This window comes from Prionailurus viverrinus, chromosome B1 (assembly GCF_022837055.1).
Source record: "Prionailurus viverrinus isolate Anna chromosome B1, UM_Priviv_1.0, whole genome shotgun sequence".
In the NCBI taxonomy this organism is placed as follows: Eukaryota; Metazoa; Chordata; class Mammalia; order Carnivora; family Felidae; genus Prionailurus; species Prionailurus viverrinus.
The window spans coordinates 7,102,540-7,120,649 of NC_062564.1; the positions used below are offsets into that span (position 1 = coordinate 7,102,540).

The window sequence follows — 18,110 nt, forward strand, 5'->3', positions numbered from 1 at the left end:
TGAAATGTTCTGACTATATCTGTCAAGTCCATCTGGTCCAGTGTGTCATTCAAAACCATTGCTTCCTTGTCGAGTGTAGGTTTAGGTGAGCTGTCCGTTGCTGTAAGTGGGGTGTTGAGGTTCCCTCCTAGTATGGTATCATTCTCAATGAGTGTCTTTATGGGTGTGATGACTTGATGTATGTATTTGGGCGCACCACATTTGGTGCATAAATGTTCACAATCGTGAGGTCTTCTTGGTGGACAGACCCAATAATTATGATATAACGCCCTTCTACGTGTCTCGTTAGAGTCTTTATTTTCAAGTCTAGATTGTCCGATATGAGTATGGCTACTCCTGCTTTCTTTTGTCAACCATGAGCATGCGAGATGGTTTTCCATCCCCTTGCTTTCAATCTGAAGGCGTCTTTAGATCTAAAGTGGGTCCCTTGTAAGCAGCGTGTGGATGACCTTCTTTTCTCACCCATTCTGTTACCCTATGTGTTTTGATTGGAGCATTGAGTCCATTGACGTTTAGAGTGAGTACTGAAAGGTAGGAAGTTATTGCCATTGTGTTGCTTGTAGAGTTGGAGTTTCTGGTGGTGTTCGCCGATCCTTGCCAGTGTTTTCTGCCTGTGGTCTGTTTTGTTCTTTTATGTCTTTTGTCCCCTGGGAGAGTCTGCCTTCCAATGTCTTGCAGGGCTGGTTGAGTGGTCAGGAACTCCTTTACTTTTTGCTTGGGAAACTTTCCATCTCTACTTCTATTTGGAATGACAGCTTTGCTGGACACATAAGTTTTGGCCGCATCCTTTTAGGATTCAGTGCGATGAATATATCCTGCCACTCATTTCTGGGCTGCCAGGTTTCTGTGGCTAGGTCTGCTGCAAATGTGGTCAGTCTTCCCTTGTAGGGGAAGGACTTTTGTTTCCCTTGCTGCTTTCATGATTCTTTCCTCGCCTGAGTATTTTGTGAACTCGACCAGGCTCTGCCTTGTTGATGGTTGGACGTTGTTGAATCTAATGGGAGTCTTCTGTGCTTCCTGGATTTTGTGTGTCTTTCCCAGGTTAGGAAAGTTTTCTGCTGTGATGTGCTCACATACCCCTTCTACCCCCTTGTCTCTCTCCTTCGTCTTCTGGGACCCCACATCATGATTGTGATGTGACTCCTTTTCAATGAGCCGCTGAGTTCCCGAATTCTTAAACCCTGCTCTTTTGCTTTAGTCTCCCTCTTTCCTTCTGCTTCGTTATTCTCCATTGCTTTGTCCCCTCTATGGCTGGTTCCCTGCTCAGCCTTAGCATCCTTGCCGCTGTGACATCTGTTCCAGATCGCAGCTCGCTTTTAGCATTGTTTATTGCATCCTGGCTAGCTTTTACTTGTTTTATCCCCACAGAAAGGCATTCTCATCTACTTTCGACCCCAGCTGGTATTCTTATTATCGTGATTCTAAATTCTGGTTCAAACGTCTTGCTCGTATCTGTGTTGGTTAAGGGCCTGGCTGTCCTTTCTTCCTGCTCTTTCTGTTGGGGTGAATTCCTTTGCTTCGTCATTTTGGAGGAAGGAAAGGAATGAATAAGATAAAAAAAATTCAAAATTTAAAAAGACGAAACAACACACACACACACACACACAAATCACACAAATCACACAAATGATGCTAGATCCTAGGTGAGTTTTGGTCTGGTTGTTGAAATGGGCTTGAAAGATTAGAGGAAAAAGGGAAAGAACATAAAAACAGGAAACCGTTTGAACATTTGGAAAAAAGAATACAATGAAATAGGATAAAGTGAAATGATGGAATTCAAATAGAATTTGACACATTTACAAAAAATTAAACGAATATAGTCGAAAAAAATTCAAGGAAATTATTTTAAACCATGGAAAAAACAACAAATTTTTTCTCTTTCTGTCTTCATGAAAAAGAAAAGAAATGAAAAAGAAAAGAAAAGAGATGGACCCGCGAACAGACTGCAATACGATTGAAGTTACATTGTTGTCCCCTAGACGTCAAAGGATGAAGCACTTTGTAGTCCATACACTACAAAGTGGCGGAGACACCTGGGTTCCTGAAGAGCCAGGTTGACCCGGTTGGGCGGTGCTAAGTGTCACGGCTGTGTTCTCCACTAGATGGCGCAGCTAGCCTACAAGCGCGGAGTGCTGGGGCGCTTGGAGGTGCGTATGCGCATGCGCGGGAGCGGAGACCTTGGCGTCACTCAGGTGCCAGTCTGTAGTATCTGAACTCGGCTGTCTGCGATCAGCAATCCTGCCCCCGTCCTTTGTCTCCGGCTTCTGTCCACTCGCCGCTTTGACACTGTCCGTGGCCCAGCCGTCAGGTTGCCAGGAGACACCTCCCTCCTGGGATTTACCTCCCAGGCGGCTGTGTTTCCCGACCCCTCACTTCTGAGGGCCCGCGGCTGAGACCTGCTCAGATCCTCTGCGTCAGGGTCTCAGCGAGCAGTGGCCGGGTGCCGGCCGCACCCAGGAACATTGGCAACACCGTGCCGCTGCCGATGCCCAGAGACTGCGGCTGGGTGCCAGCCCGCGCCCGAAAACGTTCACGCGATGGTGTAGCAGCAGCGTTTCGAGGATTATGGACAATCACCACACACTTCTGGTACCGGGCTTCCCCCTTAACGACCTTGTTCCAGCACCAGCGAATGTGGCTGTTCTCCGGGGTCTGCTGGGACCTCTGGGGTCGGCTGGGGTGGCCACACAGACTCTACCTCGTGTCCTCGCAGCAGCAGGGGAACCGCTTTTCTCCGTGTGGTTCCAGACACCCCTCCTCCACACCCCCAGTCTTCACTCTGCTCTCGGGGATTCGCCCTTCCGACCAGAGCACCGCCAGGTATCAGATGCCGAGTGTCGCACTCTGCCCTCCCCCTGTTTGTACAGTCTTCATGGAATTTAAACCCGCTCCTTTGTCCTTCCTCCCGTTTTGGTTCAGTGCCTGTGGCTCTTTCCACATTTCCGCTTTCTCCCCAGCTGCTTTTGGCGGTGGGGAGGGGAGGGCGAGGGGATTGCTTTCCCCATATTCTGGCCCTGTCTCCGTCCTCTCTCTGCAGGCAAAAACAGCTCCGTGCCCTCTGTGGCTTCTCTCTTCCCCAGTTCACCTCTCTGCGCCGCGTCCCCACTGAGTTCTGGGGTTCAGGTTGGGCAACCTGTGGCGTGAATCCTCAGATCAGTTTTCGAGGTGTGCAGGATGCTTTTGTGTTGATGTGGCTGCATTTTATGGATGCGAGACGCAAAGAAAACTTCCGTGCTCTTCTGCCATCTTGGCCCCTCCCCCCACACTGCCTTTTCTGTATCGTCATGAATACCCTTACGAACTGCAGGGTGACACCTCTGAATTAAGCTTTCCGTGACAAATCCAGATTAGGCTGGCTGGATTTGGCGAGGCCAAATAACGCTGTTCCGATTGCCGTGATTGCTCCCACATCACCGCACGTGAGGCCTCCTCCTGGTTTTCCCCTATGCAATCTTCTTTGCTAATTGTCAACAGTTTGTACAATTGAACGTTTTGACTTAACTGGATTTCTATTTTGAAAGAGAAGTTCCTGGAATGTCTGGAAAATAGATCGTCACCAGTGGCCCGAGCAGCTCAGGGTTGTCAATTTTAGCTCAGAGTCCAGGGTCCAGCACGGCCAAAGTTAAGTCACAAGGAGGGAATCCTAGACCCACCAGACCTTCTGTAAATGTTCATGGTCGCCTTTATGCCCCACGAAATGCTCAGGCTGCAGTGCGAGGCACGGAGACTCCGACCCGACCCGCCAGCCTGAGCAAGTGCCCAATGCCAGGTCCTCCTGGAAGTCTAGGCAATGCCCGTGCTGGCCAGCGGCGCCCCCTGCTGGACAGAGAGCAGTGTGGCAAGACTCCCTCTTGTGACCTCCCCCACGGATTGCAGAGCCAGGGGTGTGGACTTCATCATGTGTGGGTGGAACACGTGACACACGGCCACCCAGGAAGAGCTGGTCATAGGCATCTGGGGAGCTGACTGGATGCTTATGGAGGCCGTCCTGAGATCCAGATCAAATATTGTCCGTGTGTGCGTGTGTGTGTGCATGTGATATACAGGTTTTAACCCAGGAAGAGAAAGTTGGATCCCAAAATTTCTACAGGATGACCTAGCGTGGTTATTTTCTGTGGCTTTTCCCTTGGTGGCTCAGTTGCACATACATTGTTTGCATTTTACCCACGATTCTGCCCACTTTAGAATCAAATCCACAGGAAAGATAGATGTCACGTGTGCATGTCTTTGAGCTCTAACACCCAGCAAGCCCTGTTGAACTCTTTCACTGCGAAAGTGCCGTGTCATCACTCTTCTGTGGAATAAAAGACAAAACAGAAGAACATAGGGCAAGCGAAGAATAAATAACATAAGATAAAATCACAGCGGGAGGCAAGCCATAGGAGACTCTTCAAAAAATTTTGTTTTCTCTTTATCTTAGTGAGAGAGAGAGACAGAGAGAGAGAGAGAGAGAGCGAGCATGACGAGGGGAGTGGCAGAGAGAGGCATGCACACAGAATCCGGAGCAGGCTCCAGGCTCTGAGCTGTCATCAGAGCGCCAGACACAGGGCTTGAAGTCTCAAAGCCTGAGATCATGAGCTGACTGAATCAGAGTCCGAACCGGCTGAGACACCCACGTGCCCCAGAGAACCCTTCAGTGTAGAGAAGAAAGTGAGGGTTGCTAGAGGGGAGGAGTGGGTGGGCTCCATTTGCAACGGGCGTTATGGAGGGCCCCTGTGGGGGTTAGCAGTGGGTGTTTCATGTAAGGGACGAAGCCCTAAATTCCACCCCTGAAACCAAGACTACACTCACTGTTAACTGAATTTGATTTACATTTGGAAAATGGAGGGGGGACTGGGTGCCTCAGTCGGTTGAGTGTCCAACCTCAGCTCAGGTCAGGATCTCATGGTTCGTGGGGTTGAGCTCCACGTTGGGCTCTGTGCTGACAGCTCAGAGCCTGGAGCTGCTTTGGGTTCTGTGTCTCTCACTCTCTCCCCCTCCCATGCTCACACTCTGTCTCTGTTCTGTGTGTGTGTCCCTCTCTGTTTATTTAAACATTTTACTTCATGTTTAAAACATGAAAACAACAGACCAATAAACTTTAAAAGTAGATTAAGAAAAAGTATTTTTCCTCTATCGGCTATGATATTTGAACATCCAGAATTCAATATGATTTCCTGTACAAAATTCACATACTGACATTAGTTCCCACTACGTGTGGTGTGTATGTTTAATGCAGACTGGAAACAACAACAACAACAACAACAACAACAACAGCAACAACAGGCTTTACCCTGTCAGTGCCATTGGCAAATGACCAGAGATCTCCTATATGGCCCCCTCCCCTGGGGGGAATTGAAGGCTCATGCACTAATTCCCATTCAACAGTGTGTTTAGTGAGTCTCGCTCCTTTAAGAAATACAGGTGTGACTGAGAGCATCCATCCATACCCTGACTTGTAATACCACATTGTTGCCTCGGTGTCCACTTGAGACTGTTTTTGTGAGGTGTGCAACCGAGGACCAAGATTGCAATGCAACTGAGCAGAAATCCCTGAGCCTCCTCCCTTGTGGAGGAGATTGTCCGATGGGGGGATGGTGGTCAACTCTGCGGAACAAGGTAGAGCTGCTTGGTGGCTCAGCAAGAAGAGGTGGACGAAGGTTCCTTTCCCCCATTTGCTCTGCAGCCTCATGGGGGGGGGGGAATGTTAAGGGAACCTAATCTAATGCACATGGGCCAGGAAGGCTTCACCCACCCGTCTCCAGAGACATAAGCATTGATTTGCTCCTTGCCATTTCCAGGCAATTAGCCAATGTTCATATGAACATGTGGAGACTTTACATAAGATATTATGTCTACAAGGAAACACTTTGCACACTTATGAATTAGTGTTTCCTTCTGCTCCTCTCCTTCCGACCCAAGACATTCCTGAAAAGGCTGTCTGCTCCCACGTAGAGCTAGAGTTCTTCCAGTTTCCTGCTCATTTGCCACTCCTCCGTGTGGAAGCACTGAGATTGTTTCAAACTCCTTCCCCTGCCGGTGCATGTTTGGATATCACCGAGAGTCCCCACACGCCCATGTTTGGGCACATGTACTTTACCAATACACAGAGAGTAGGGAATGGGATGATGGGACCGTGAGTCCCAGGCATTTTCACAGGGACTCCCCGTGCTCTGCCTTGTTTCCACCTTCATGCCTCATTGGCCACTTCCTCTGACCCTTTAAGGCTCTGAGAGTGGCCAATGATCCTCGGTGCTGATGGAGGGGAGAAACCTTCCAAATACCCAGCATAATCCACACCTCTCCAATAACATCATTACAGCCAGCCAGCCTTAAAGCTCAGGATTCTCCAGGTCAACGGGAACGCCATACCCCATGAATACAGCCAGATTCATGGTCCCTCCACATGTCCCGATCACACCCACCTACAACACACAAAATGTGGCCTACAAGGGACTGTGAGTGAGTGAGTAGTGAGTGAGGGCGGGTGAGTGTGCACATGGGCAGGCATGTATCTCAAAGCCTCTAGTGGGATCCCTGCACTGCTTCCTGAGACCTCTGTCCCTTCTCGTTCTTCCTCTTGGTAGCTCTGGCTCTGCCGGTGAGACAAGGGACTTGGTTAATGGCCGTTGCCCTCTGAGGTGGGATGTCCCTGGCTGAACTGTTGAGCCGGTGGATGTTTGGCTCACGGTGATCCTTTCCCATCTCATCTCTGTATTTGGACTGGTGAATGAGGACTGCGTCGGGGGGAAGAGCAAGTTCTAGTTTCCTGAGGTTGAATTCAGACTTGGGACGGTGGCTTTCTTGGAGGAATCTCCACTGGTCTAACGTGATTGCTGGCAGTGGTGTCTCTTCCACGTGATCCTCCAATTGTGGCACCTCGATGTTGGGGTCGGTTTCAGGCCCCCCTTGGGCCGCAGCCGCGCCTGCGTGGTCAGCCCGGAGGGATGTGGATTCCCCAGCACCTGGCTCACTCGCACGGTCTCTTTCCAATTCACTCTTCTGGATGTAAAAGAGGACATAGGCGTGTTGGCTCAGGGCAGACGTCGCATCACTGGCGGTCACCTTCGCATCATCCATTTTGTACCACTGGCCGTTCCCAGCTTTGATGTAACAGAAGTAATGTCCGCTGTGACAATTCCAGCCCGCGTGCACCAGCACGGCATAGAGCGCATACGTCAGCGACCCCCCGTTGTGCCCAGACACGTAGCGTTGCATGTCCAGGTGCTCAGGATATTGCACTTCCTTAGCCAGTTTGCTGCCCGTGAAATGGCAGAATCGTTTCAAGACCAGCATCAGGACCTTGGAGCAAGTGTGCAAAGTCAACGTCTTGGGAACAGGTACCTTGTGTAGAGAAGTACTATTATGATAGGGATTTTGAGCATCCAACTGTTCGGATAATTCCTGCTGTACCTCATACGATTTATTTATTTTTCTGAGGAGCATCCTTAACTATTCCAAGTTGTTTCCAGACGTGGGATCAACCCCTGATACCATGGAAGCTTGTGGAACGGTATCCCTGGCACACTTCTTCCGTTGAAATTTAAAATCCCTTCTATGGCCCACCAACTGCTAATGCCAGCCTAGAAGCCCCAGAAAGTTGTCCTTGACCAACTGAACTGCCACAATGTTATTTTAGTCCAAACGGTGCCCCACAACCACTCTTTCTTCTTAGAAAAATGGGAGATGGTGTCTCCGCTCATGTGAACCTCCACAGAAGCTGCTGTATGTGATCTGGAGCCCTGGAACCACCATAGCTAAACATGGTGGTGTAAGAATGGCTTTCTTGCCTAGCCTGAGTCTCTGGAAGCCATCTAAGTCCAGGGTCCACTGGTGCAGTTCTCGAAGACACTTTGGAGACTGGGAGATGCCATCCTGCACACCCCACACTTTTCTGAGTCTTCCATAGGAATGTAGGGACCACACTGAAGGCTGTGTCCTCCCTGTTGGTATAGGGGCACTGTAGGTGATACTCTCCTTCAGCCCAGTCCCATCTGATCCTCTGCAAATATTTTTAAGTGACCTTGAAGGTGGGAACTGAGAAGTCTGGAGCTCCAAGGGCTGAGTGGAGAAAATGCAGAACTGGTCCCGAGCATTGGGGGCTAAAATAGTAATGACAGGTTGAGTGTCCATTTGACACTGGGATTTTTTGTGCCAGTGTGGGCATGCAGTCCTGCCTGCTTCAATGGGGACCAAACTCGTGAAATCTGGTGGCCATCCTGTTGCAAGCATACTCAGGATCCCCCTCCCCCTGCTCCCCTCCCAATCGGATTTGCATGCAGTTTTCCACTTTGTCCCAGACCCTCCTCAAGGCTGGCTTTTTTCCCCCTCTGGTTGTTCATCTTTTCCTCATGTAACAGATTTCATGTGCAGACCTAGGGCTCTAAACACAATCCATCCCATAAAGCTTGGTACAGTCACTTTGTCATATACTTAGGGGATTCTACACCCAACTTGCTTAATTATCAGTATTTCCCATATTAATAGTGTAATTAATATTACTAATGATGACTATTGTAATTCTTTATTTTTATCAGTAAATTTTTTATCATGAATTATTTTTGTTGATGCCATACTACATTATATGGTCTCTCTTTTTTTTTTTAATTTTTTTTCAATTTTTTTTAATGTTTTTATTTATTTTTGTGACAGAGAGAGACAGAACATGAGCAGGGGAGGGCCAGAGAGAGAGAGAGACACAGAATTGGAAGCAGGCTCCAGGCTCTGAGCTGTCAGCACAGAGCCCGATGTGGGGCTCAAACCCACAGGCTGTGAGATCATGACCTGAGCTGAAGTCGGACGTTCAACCAACGAGCCACCCAGGCGCCCCTGGTCTCTCTTTTTTTTTAAGTTTGTTTCTTTATTTTGAGAGATAGAAAGAGAGAGAGAGAGAGAGAGAGAAAGAGAGAGAGAGAATGTGTGTGTGCATGAGTGGGGGAGGGGCAGAGAGAGAAAAGAAGAAAGAGAATCCCAAGCAGGCTCAGCACTGTCAGCGCAGAGCCCAACATGGGGCTTAATCTCACAAACCGTGAGATAATGACTTAAGCCAAAATCAAGAGTTGTACAGTTAACTGACTGAACCACCCAAGCTCCCCTATAGTCTCTCTTTTCATAAAATGGGTCAGACTTTTTGATGATGATTATAAAGGATTCTCCAGAAGACCTACAATTCACACACTCGCTTCTATGTTCCCACTGTATGAGTTAAAGTGTGTTCCTCCAGTGAGGCTCCTGAAATATTGCATGTCCCCCTCTAGAGGCATTGACACGTCTGTGATGATATGATAGTAGAACCCTGAGCAGGACTTCCTTTGTCAGACTTATCCTCTAGAAAAATGTTTGTCTGCTTGAGATTTTTTTTTTTGTATGAAGTGATGTCTTTCTGTAGAGATGGTGGACTTATCTCATATCTCTTCTCTTTCCTGATCCCTCTCCATTTCATCCAAGCTAAAAATTTCATCCAAGCTAAAAATTTGTCACCACACACAGAGTTAGATCCAGCCATCATTCATTTAACACACCTCCACACTTTTTAGAAGCATCAATTCATATTATGTTTCTGAGTTAAAATCATAGGCTAAAGATAAATTGATAAGCAAAATGTGGTCTATCCATACGATGGAGTATCATTCAGCCTTAAAAGAAAGGAAAGAAAGGGAACTCTGATGCATGTTGCAACACACATAAACCTGGAGGACATTAAACTATGTGTAATCAGGAAGTCACAAAAAGACAGATACTGTGTGATTACACTTACACGAGGTGCCTGGAATAATCAAATTCACAGAGACAGAAGGTAGAATGGTGGTCACCAGGGGACGGGGGAGGGGGAAACGGAGAGTTTGTGTATAATGGGTAGAGTTCCAGTTTAGCAAAATGGAAAGAGTTCAGGTGGTGGATGGCGGTAATGGTTGGACAACAGTACGAATGTAATATCACTGAACTGTTTAATCCAAAATTGTTAAGATTGATAATGTTACATAATCTTCTAAAAATAATGAAAAGAATCACAGGCTGAAATGCTTTCTGAGTCCTCTGTCTGAGACACAGTTCATTCCTTAACATGATTGTTGCCATGCAAAAGTGAACCTCAAATTATTTCACTGCTTGCTCAGTGCTCAGCTAACATGTTTGTATCCTTTCTGTACCTCTTATAACAATGTCAAACTGAATGTCTTTGTCCAATATGCTTAATTAGTAGTAGGTTTATTATTTTGAGGGAGAGTCACAGGTGTTTTGCTGGTTGTGGGCTTGCTTGTGTTTTCAGCATGAATCAGTCTCTCTGGCTGCTAAACCAATTGAGCACCACATATTCCATCTCAGTGAAGAAAGATAGACTTTTCTTTTGTTTTTAATTAATTAATTAATTTTTAAAATTTACATCCAAATTAGTTAGCATATAGTACAACAATGATTTCAGGAGTAGATTCCTAAATGCCCCTTACCCATTGAGCCCATCCCCCCTCCCACAACCCCTCCAGCAACCCTCTGTTTGTTCTCTGTATTTAAGAGTCTCTTATGTTTTGTCCCCCTTCCTGTTTTTATATTAGTTTTGCTTACCTTCCATTATGCTCATCTGTTTTGTATCTTAAATTCTTCATATGAGTGAAGCCATATGAGATTTGTCTTTCTCTGACTGACTTATTTCATTTAGCATAATACCCTCTAGTTTCATCCATGTAGTTGCAAATGGCAAGATTTCATTTTTGACTGCTGAGTAATACTCCATTGTGTGTATATACCACCTCTTCTTTATCCATTCATCCATCGATGGACATTTGGGCTCTTTCCATACTTTGGCTCTTGTCGATAGCGCTGTTATACACATTGGGGAGCATGTGCCCCTTCAAAACAACACACCTGTATTCCTTGGATGAATACCTAGTAGTGCAATTGCTGGGTCATAGTGTAGTTCTATGTTTAATTTTTTGAGGAACATCCATGCTGTTTTCCAGAATGGCTGACCCAGTTTGCATTCCCACCAGCAGTGCAAAAGAGATCCTTTTTCTCTGCATCCTCGCCAACATCTATTGTTGCCTAAGTTGTTAACGTTAGCCATTCTGACAGGTGTGAGGTGGTATCTCATTGTGGTATTTCCCTGATGATGAGTGATGTTGAGCATTTTTTCATGTGTCAGTTGGCCATCTGGATGTCTTCTTTGGAAGTGTGTCTATTCATGTCTTCTGCCCATTTCTTCACTGGATTATTTGTTCTTTGGGTGTTGAGTTTGATAAGTTCTTTATAGATTTTGGATACTAACCATTTATCTGATATGTCACCTGAAAATACCTTCTCCCATTCTATGGGTTGCCTTTTAGCTTTGCTTATTGTTTCTTCATTGTGCAGAAGCTTTTTGTTTTGATGAGGTCCCAATAGTTCATTTTTGCTTTTGTTTCCCTTGCCTCTGGAGATGTGTTGAGTAAGAAGTTGCTGCAGCCAAGGTCAAAGAGGTTTTTTCCTTCTTTATCCTCAAGGATATTGATGGCTTCCTATCTTACTTTCAGGTCTTTCATCCATTTTGAGTTTATTTTTGTGTATGGTATAAGAAAGTGGTCCAGGTTCATTTTTCTGCATGTCACTGTCCAGTTTTCCCAGCACCATTTGGTGAAGAGACTGTATTTATTCCATTGGATATTCTTTCCTACTTTGTCAAAGATTAGTTAGCCATACATTTGTGGGTCCATTTCTGGGTTTTCTATTCTGTTCCATTGATCTGAGTGTCTGTTTTTGTGCCAGTACCATACTGCCGTGATGATTACAGCTTTGTGATCAGCTTGAAGTCCGGGATTGTGATGCTTCACGCTTTGGTTTTCATTTTCAAGATTGCTTTGGCTACTCGGGGTCTTTTCTGGTTCCATAGAAATGTTAGGATTGTTTTTTCTGGCTCTGTGAATAATGCTGATGTTATTTTGATAAGGATTACAAGATAAGGATATTTTCTTGTACCATCCTATCAAGGAGGAGTTTTACTCTGGTTCATGTTTTCAGTCTGTGGAGATTGAAACATTTTTACATTTTTGAAAGTAATTTTAAACTACTGAAAGTCTTTGTCTTTCTTGTCACATTGAAAGTTCATGTTCTCCTACATTGTGGTGGTTTATAGTCTATTCTTCCATACTATTATTATTTTATTATTATTATTACGGCTGCCATTATAAAGACTATTGTCATTATTGTTGTTAATCACCATGGTCATAATTATTACAGCAACTATGATTTATTATTGTTGATGCTGCTGCTAGAAAACCCTGAGTCAATTTGCTCTATCCAGGAAGGGTGTCTGGTTTACTGAAGAGGATGATGGAGATTTCCCAAAAATACATACAAATTGACAGATGCTTCCAGGTCACTCCTGGTTCCCTTTACTGATATGGGCATCCACAAATTTTCCAAGTTTCCTTCCAGGGTCCTGGAGTAGTCATTTTGACAGTGGAAGCTTGGTGAGGGTATCTTGGCCTTCCTGAGCCTCTGAGAAACATTACAAGTCACTCCTGGGAGCAGCGGCCACTTGTGCCTGTCTGTAAGACCTGGAGGGCTGGGCAGCCATGGCCCGTCGGGCTCAATGAAAATTTTCCTAAGACCCATAGAGAACCAGGAATAGATGGAACAAGTATGGGAGGCTAGAGAGGAGGTCCCCACCCTCTGGAGCATTTGCCGTATTTCTAGGTATGCCCCAGAACCATGGAACTGCTTTTCCTGCCCTCCTGTATAAGCCCTTACTGGACTGGAAGCACCATGCACAGCAAAGAGGAACCGATTTGGGTGCTAGTCAACAGCTCCAGGCTAAAAAGCACAATCTCATAAATCCTGACCTGAAAGTGATAGGGAAGAGCAGGTGGCAAAAGGGGCAGCAGGGAAGGGAGGGCTGAGAAAGTGCTAGAGCCTTAATGTTAAGCATGAGGGCAGGGGCTTCAGAGGATGGCGAGTGGGGTAATGTCCCTGCATCAGGCTTTCAAGGAGACACATCTCCCTGAATGACACACATGCACACACACACGCACACACACAAATGAACTAATATTAAGAGTGTTCCTGAATGACAGGTGGTTTTCCAGATGTATTTTCACATCCGATCACTTTTTCCTCACTAGTACATTGTTTATGGAAAGAATAATATAATTCCAGGTTTGCTTTCAAGAATCTAGGTTCTTCCCCCCACCTACTCACCAACCAAGCTGAGTTTGGAATGAGTTATACAGCACCGCTAATTGTTGGTAATTGTTGAAAGTCTCTTAAGGGCACATAGAGTTTCATTTTATTTTTTCCAAATTGGGGGGGGGGTGTTTCAAATAAATAAGGAAATATATAAAGCATTTGTTCATTACTTAGAAAATGTTTATAATAAATTATTTTAAATCTACTACTGGTTTCATTTTGGTTACTTCAATTAATACTTGATCCATACCTCTGTAAGAAAGATTAGCTTATATATTTTCCTTCAGCACCATCCAGATGTTCCAGAACCATTTAGAGTTTCCTCCCACTTTTCCCAAGTGGGCAATGATATGAGTGAAGGGTAATGGTTCTTTATTCTAGGAAAACTAATCTACACGTACTTTGTTTGTTTGTTTGTTTGTTTGTTTAGAGAGAATGTGAGCCAGGGAAAGAAGGAGAGAAACAGAGAGAGAATCTAAGGCAGGCTCCATGCTCAGGGCAGAGCCCGATGCAGGGCTCGATCCCACAAACCATGAGATCATGACCTGAGTCATGAGTCGGATGCTTAACTGACTGAGCCACCAAGGACCCCCAATCTACACATATTTTTTAAAGTCAAATTTCCTTGTGAGATTTATTTTACTTTTTTTTACTTTAAGTTTTTATTTTAATCTCAGTTAACATATAGTTTAATATTAGTTTCAGGTGTACAACATAGTGATTCAACACTTCCATACATCACCTGTGCCCATCACAGCACGTGCACCCCTGAATCCCCATCACCTCTTTAACCCATCCCTGAACCTCCTTGTGACATTTTTTTAAATAACATTTTCTGGGGCACCTGGGTGGCTCAGTCAGTTTAGCATCAACTTCAGCTCAGGTCATGATCTCCTGGTTTGTGAGTTTGAGCCCTGAGTGGGGCTCTGTGCTGACAGCAGGGAGCCTAGATCCTGCTTCCGATTTTGTGTCTTCCTCTCTCCCTGACCCTCCCCCGCTCACAATCTGTCTTTCTCAAAAATAAACATTTTAGGGGCATCTGGGTGGCTCACTTGGTTAAGTGTCTGACTTCGGCTCAGGTCATGATCTCATGATCCGTGGTTTGAGCCCTGCATCCGGCTCTGTGCTGACAACTCAGAGCCTGGAGCTTGTTTCAGATTCTGTGTCTCCCTCTCTCTCTGCCCCTCCCCCGCTCATGCTCTGCCTCTCTCTGTCTCAAAAGTAAACATTAAAAATAAACATGTTTAAAAATGACATTTTCTAAAGGAAAGTATCCTAAAATGGGTTTATTTTACTTCAGTTGGTTTAGCCTCTATGATCCTCTTTCCTGGAGTCCTTGGCAAACCCTCAATCTCAGGTCATGGTGGAGGAAGAGACAGGAACCTGGGCAGGGTTCTAAGTCCTACTGATTAGGAACAGATCTGGGGATCAGAAACGGTCCTCTGCCCACAGGCCCTACTGCTTTGGGGCATCCCCACATGTCTGCACGCGCCTTGCCTTTTCCGTGTCTGGGTCTCAGGATCACCACAACCAAAAACATTCCTGTCTCAATCTCAGTGGGCGTCAGCCTATAGGGTCTTCAGCCTATCGAGTAGGTAGGAGCCACCCCTGCTCTCTGGGACGCCACTTAACTCTGCTATCCTATTCTCACCCTGCACACATCAGAAGAATTTTCACTTGAACTTGGAGATCCCTTGGCCCCTCCATCCAAACACCCTAATGACCGATCCCTCTTCCATTGCGCGCTGCACCCTGAAGGCCGGCAGGGGGCGCGCCGACCCGCCGCCTTGGGCCAGCGTGGAACGCATGCGCGTGGCGCCCCTTGCCCTCGACGCTGCGTCCGCACGAGAGCTCAGAGACGCGTTCCCTCTGGGGCGACGGAGGAGGCGACGCCGCGGAGGACGAGAGCCCCGTATCTGCCGTGAGTGATGTCCCTGTGCGGCCGCTGCGGCAAGTTTCTCTGAAAAAGCTCGCTGTTGTCCGCCCCGCGTGTCTCCCTTCCTCTTCCCTTTCTCGTGGAGGCTTTTCCCGGGGCCTGTTGGCCGGGCGGGCCCGTCCATCCGGGGCCTGTGGGGTCGAAACCACAGCATGCTGTGGGCGGGTGCAGGGATTCGGGATTGCCTCGGGGGGTGCGGGGGGCCCCGGTGCGGCTCCGGGGAGGGGGAAACCGCGTGGGCCGTGGGGAGAGGACGGAACAAAATGTCGGGGCGTTCAACGGAGGCCGAGGCACGAGAGGCGCCTGGGGAGGGCGCGTCCGGCCGCGGGCGGGTGGGGCGCCGTGTGGGTGGCTGCGTGAGGCTGTGTTGGGTGCCGTGTGCGGCTGCATGGGGTGCTGCGTGCGACGCTGCACTGGCCTTAGTTCACTTGGGGGGGGGGGGGGCGGTTTGTGGTAGAAAGTGAAAGTGTCATAGTTTGAAAAGTACCGAAACGTAGACAAGGTCGGTGTGTTAAAACGCACGACTGTTCTTTTAAATGTCGGTATTTTGTCCACATCCGGGTGAGAATTGATGATAATTGGACTTTCCAGGCTCTCAAGGGAGTTGCCTTGTCTGTATTTTAAAACAACGCCCTTAAAACAGCGTATCCCATATCCAGTGTGAGTGAGGTCTTGCCACGACTGAGGTTTTCTCGTGACCCGGCAGCAGTCGTAGATCATTTTAAGTAAAAGTCGGGTCACCGAAACGTCTTTTGTAGGACCTCACTGTGACACGTGGATCTGAAATAAGCCTAGGACCCTGGCGAATTTATACAATATTTACAAAAAGACAAGGAAGGAAAATACGGATTTTGAAAGGAAAGGTTGTCCTCAGAATGAAAATAGGACGCCTACCATCTCTGCAGAATGGTTTGTTCTACTTTATTGCAGAGATATTCTGAGACCTCTGAATTCTAAATTTTATTTTATTTTATTTTTTAAATCCGTTGAAACGCATTGTGCTTCTACTCCCATCACTTCTAAATTGTGGCTCAGTTATCCCGATAGGTCCTAGTATTTTTAAACATTTTGTAGTATTGACTTACAGTCCTTAAGACATAGCTAAATAGCCTCAGAGAGCTGCACGTTGGGTTGGTTTTCTCTTCCTTTGTATTAAAATATGCACCCTTGGCATGGAAGGCCTTAAAAAAATATGCACTTAGTGAACCCTCAAAATGTTCTGATTCTTGAATATATCAGAGGTGTGAGAATAAACACATCGCATGCCCGCCCCCCACTTTAATTTCAGAAATGTCCCCAGTGTGCTTCTCAGTTTTTGAAAATAAGTTCAAATCAGGCAGCAGGAGACCAGCTGCCAGCTGAGAAAGGTGCTCTAGAAAGGCAATAATGCTGTGCTTGCAAAAGTGCCTCTTAACCCGTTTGACCTCATGGGGTGGCGCTCAGTTAGGAAGGTGACAGGAGCAGGTTCCTGAATTAGCTACTTACCACACAGGTCAGCTGTGCATCCCCGAGCCCAGGGAGTGGGGTGTCCCCCAGGTGCCAAAGACAGCCACAAAAGGTCTCCAGTCTAGCTTTTGAGGGGAAAAGGGGCTTTCCAGGCTCAAGAATAGGGCCTGTTCTAACTAGTAAGGGGACAACAAGGATTCACTCTAGGTTTAGGAATGTAACTAAGGACAAAGAAGTATAGATGAGCCAAGGCTAGAACTCATTTTGTGCCTTCCTCTCAGACTTTTTTTACTTGATAGAGTAACAATATATTGATTTCAGGTATACAGCATAATTTGGTATTTGTATATATTGCAAAATGATCACAGAGTTACAGATTTTTTCTTTAAAAAAAATTTTTTTAATGTTTATTCATTTTTTGAGAGACAGCATGTGAGCAGGGGAGGGGCAGAGAGAGAAGGAGACACAGAATCTGAAGCAGGCTCCAGGCTCCGAGCTGTCAGCCCAGAGCTGGACGCAGGGCTCGAACTCACGAGCCATGAGATCATGACCTGAGCAGAAGCCGGACGCTTGACCGACTGAGACACCCAGGTGCCCCCAGATTTTTTTCTTATAATGAGGACTTTTAAGATCTGTTCTTAGCAACTTCCAAATGTGTAATACAACATTATTAACTATAGTCACCATGGTGTATATTTCATCCCCATTACTTATTTCCTTTATAACTGGAATTTTGTGCCTTTGACAAGCTTCACCCACTTTGCCCACTCCTACCCCCTGCCTCTAACCACAACCAATCTGTTCTCTGTGTCTATGGGTTTGGGTTGTTTTTTGTTTGTTTGTTTTGTTGTTGTTGTTTTGTTTTGTTTTGTTTTTTAAGATTCCATGTATAAGTGAGGTCTGTCTTTCTTTGTCTGACTTACTCCACTTAGTGTAATGCTGGTAAGGTTCATCTACATTGTCCCAGATGGCAAGATTTCCTTTTTGTTAATGGCTGAATGGTATTCCATTGTGTGTATCTATACTGCATTTTCTTTATCATCCATTCACCCATGGGTAGACACTAAGTTTGCTTCTATGGCTTGGTTATTGTAAATAATGCTGCAGTGAACATGAGGGTGGCATATATCTTTTTGAGTTAGTGTTTTTGTTTCCCTCATGTACAATACTCAGAAGTAGAATTGCCACATTGAAGCCCTAGAATTATTTTGGTAGGCTAAACCCACTGGTGAATGCTAATTATCTTGCTGTAAACTTCCCTGTAGCGCTTGCCAGAACAGGCCCAAACCCACAATGTAGTGAGGCCTTTCAGTGCCTTTGGAACACAAACAGGGTTTAAGAATCACTCGGTTTTTCATAACTGTATCTAAATTATTTAATTAGAGGGGAATTTTTTTTTTTTGTTAAACTAGTTATTCTTTGGTGATATTTATCTTGATTAACATCCAAGGTAAACAAGGTCTGTCCATTGCATCGTAAATATGATGAAGTTACCAACTATGTCAAAGTGAGTTCACAAATAAATATATGTCTATTCCTAAAGTAAGTGAAGTTCTGAGCTTGGGTCTGTGGTGATGGCATACTCAGTAGCCAT

At 46.1% G+C, this 18,110-nt stretch overlaps 1 protein-coding gene and 1 pseudogene across 7 annotated transcripts in view; one reads left to right on the forward strand and one right to left on the reverse strand.

Annotated features, from left to right (window-relative positions):
- The first annotated feature begins 2,214 nt into the window (after positions 1–2,214).
- LOC125164228 (zinc finger protein 705A-like) overlaps positions 2,215–18,110 on the forward strand; it is a 33,343-nt gene continuing 17,447 nt past the window's right edge. For 3 of the 7 annotated variants that reach the window (XR_007151690.1, XM_047856823.1, XM_047856828.1), the window contains exon 1: positions 14,475–15,055. The gene's annotated coding sequence lies outside the window, so the exon portion shown is untranslated. Of the gene's footprint in view, positions 2,821–14,474; positions 15,056–15,340; positions 15,731–17,078; positions 17,108–18,110 lie in introns of those variants that run through there. The other 4 variants (XM_047856824.1, XM_047856830.1, XM_047856827.1 and 1 more) reach the window with 4 other exon arrangements.
- LOC125163818 (ubiquitin carboxyl-terminal hydrolase 17-like protein 13) lies at positions 6,496–7,425 on the reverse strand (annotated as a pseudogene).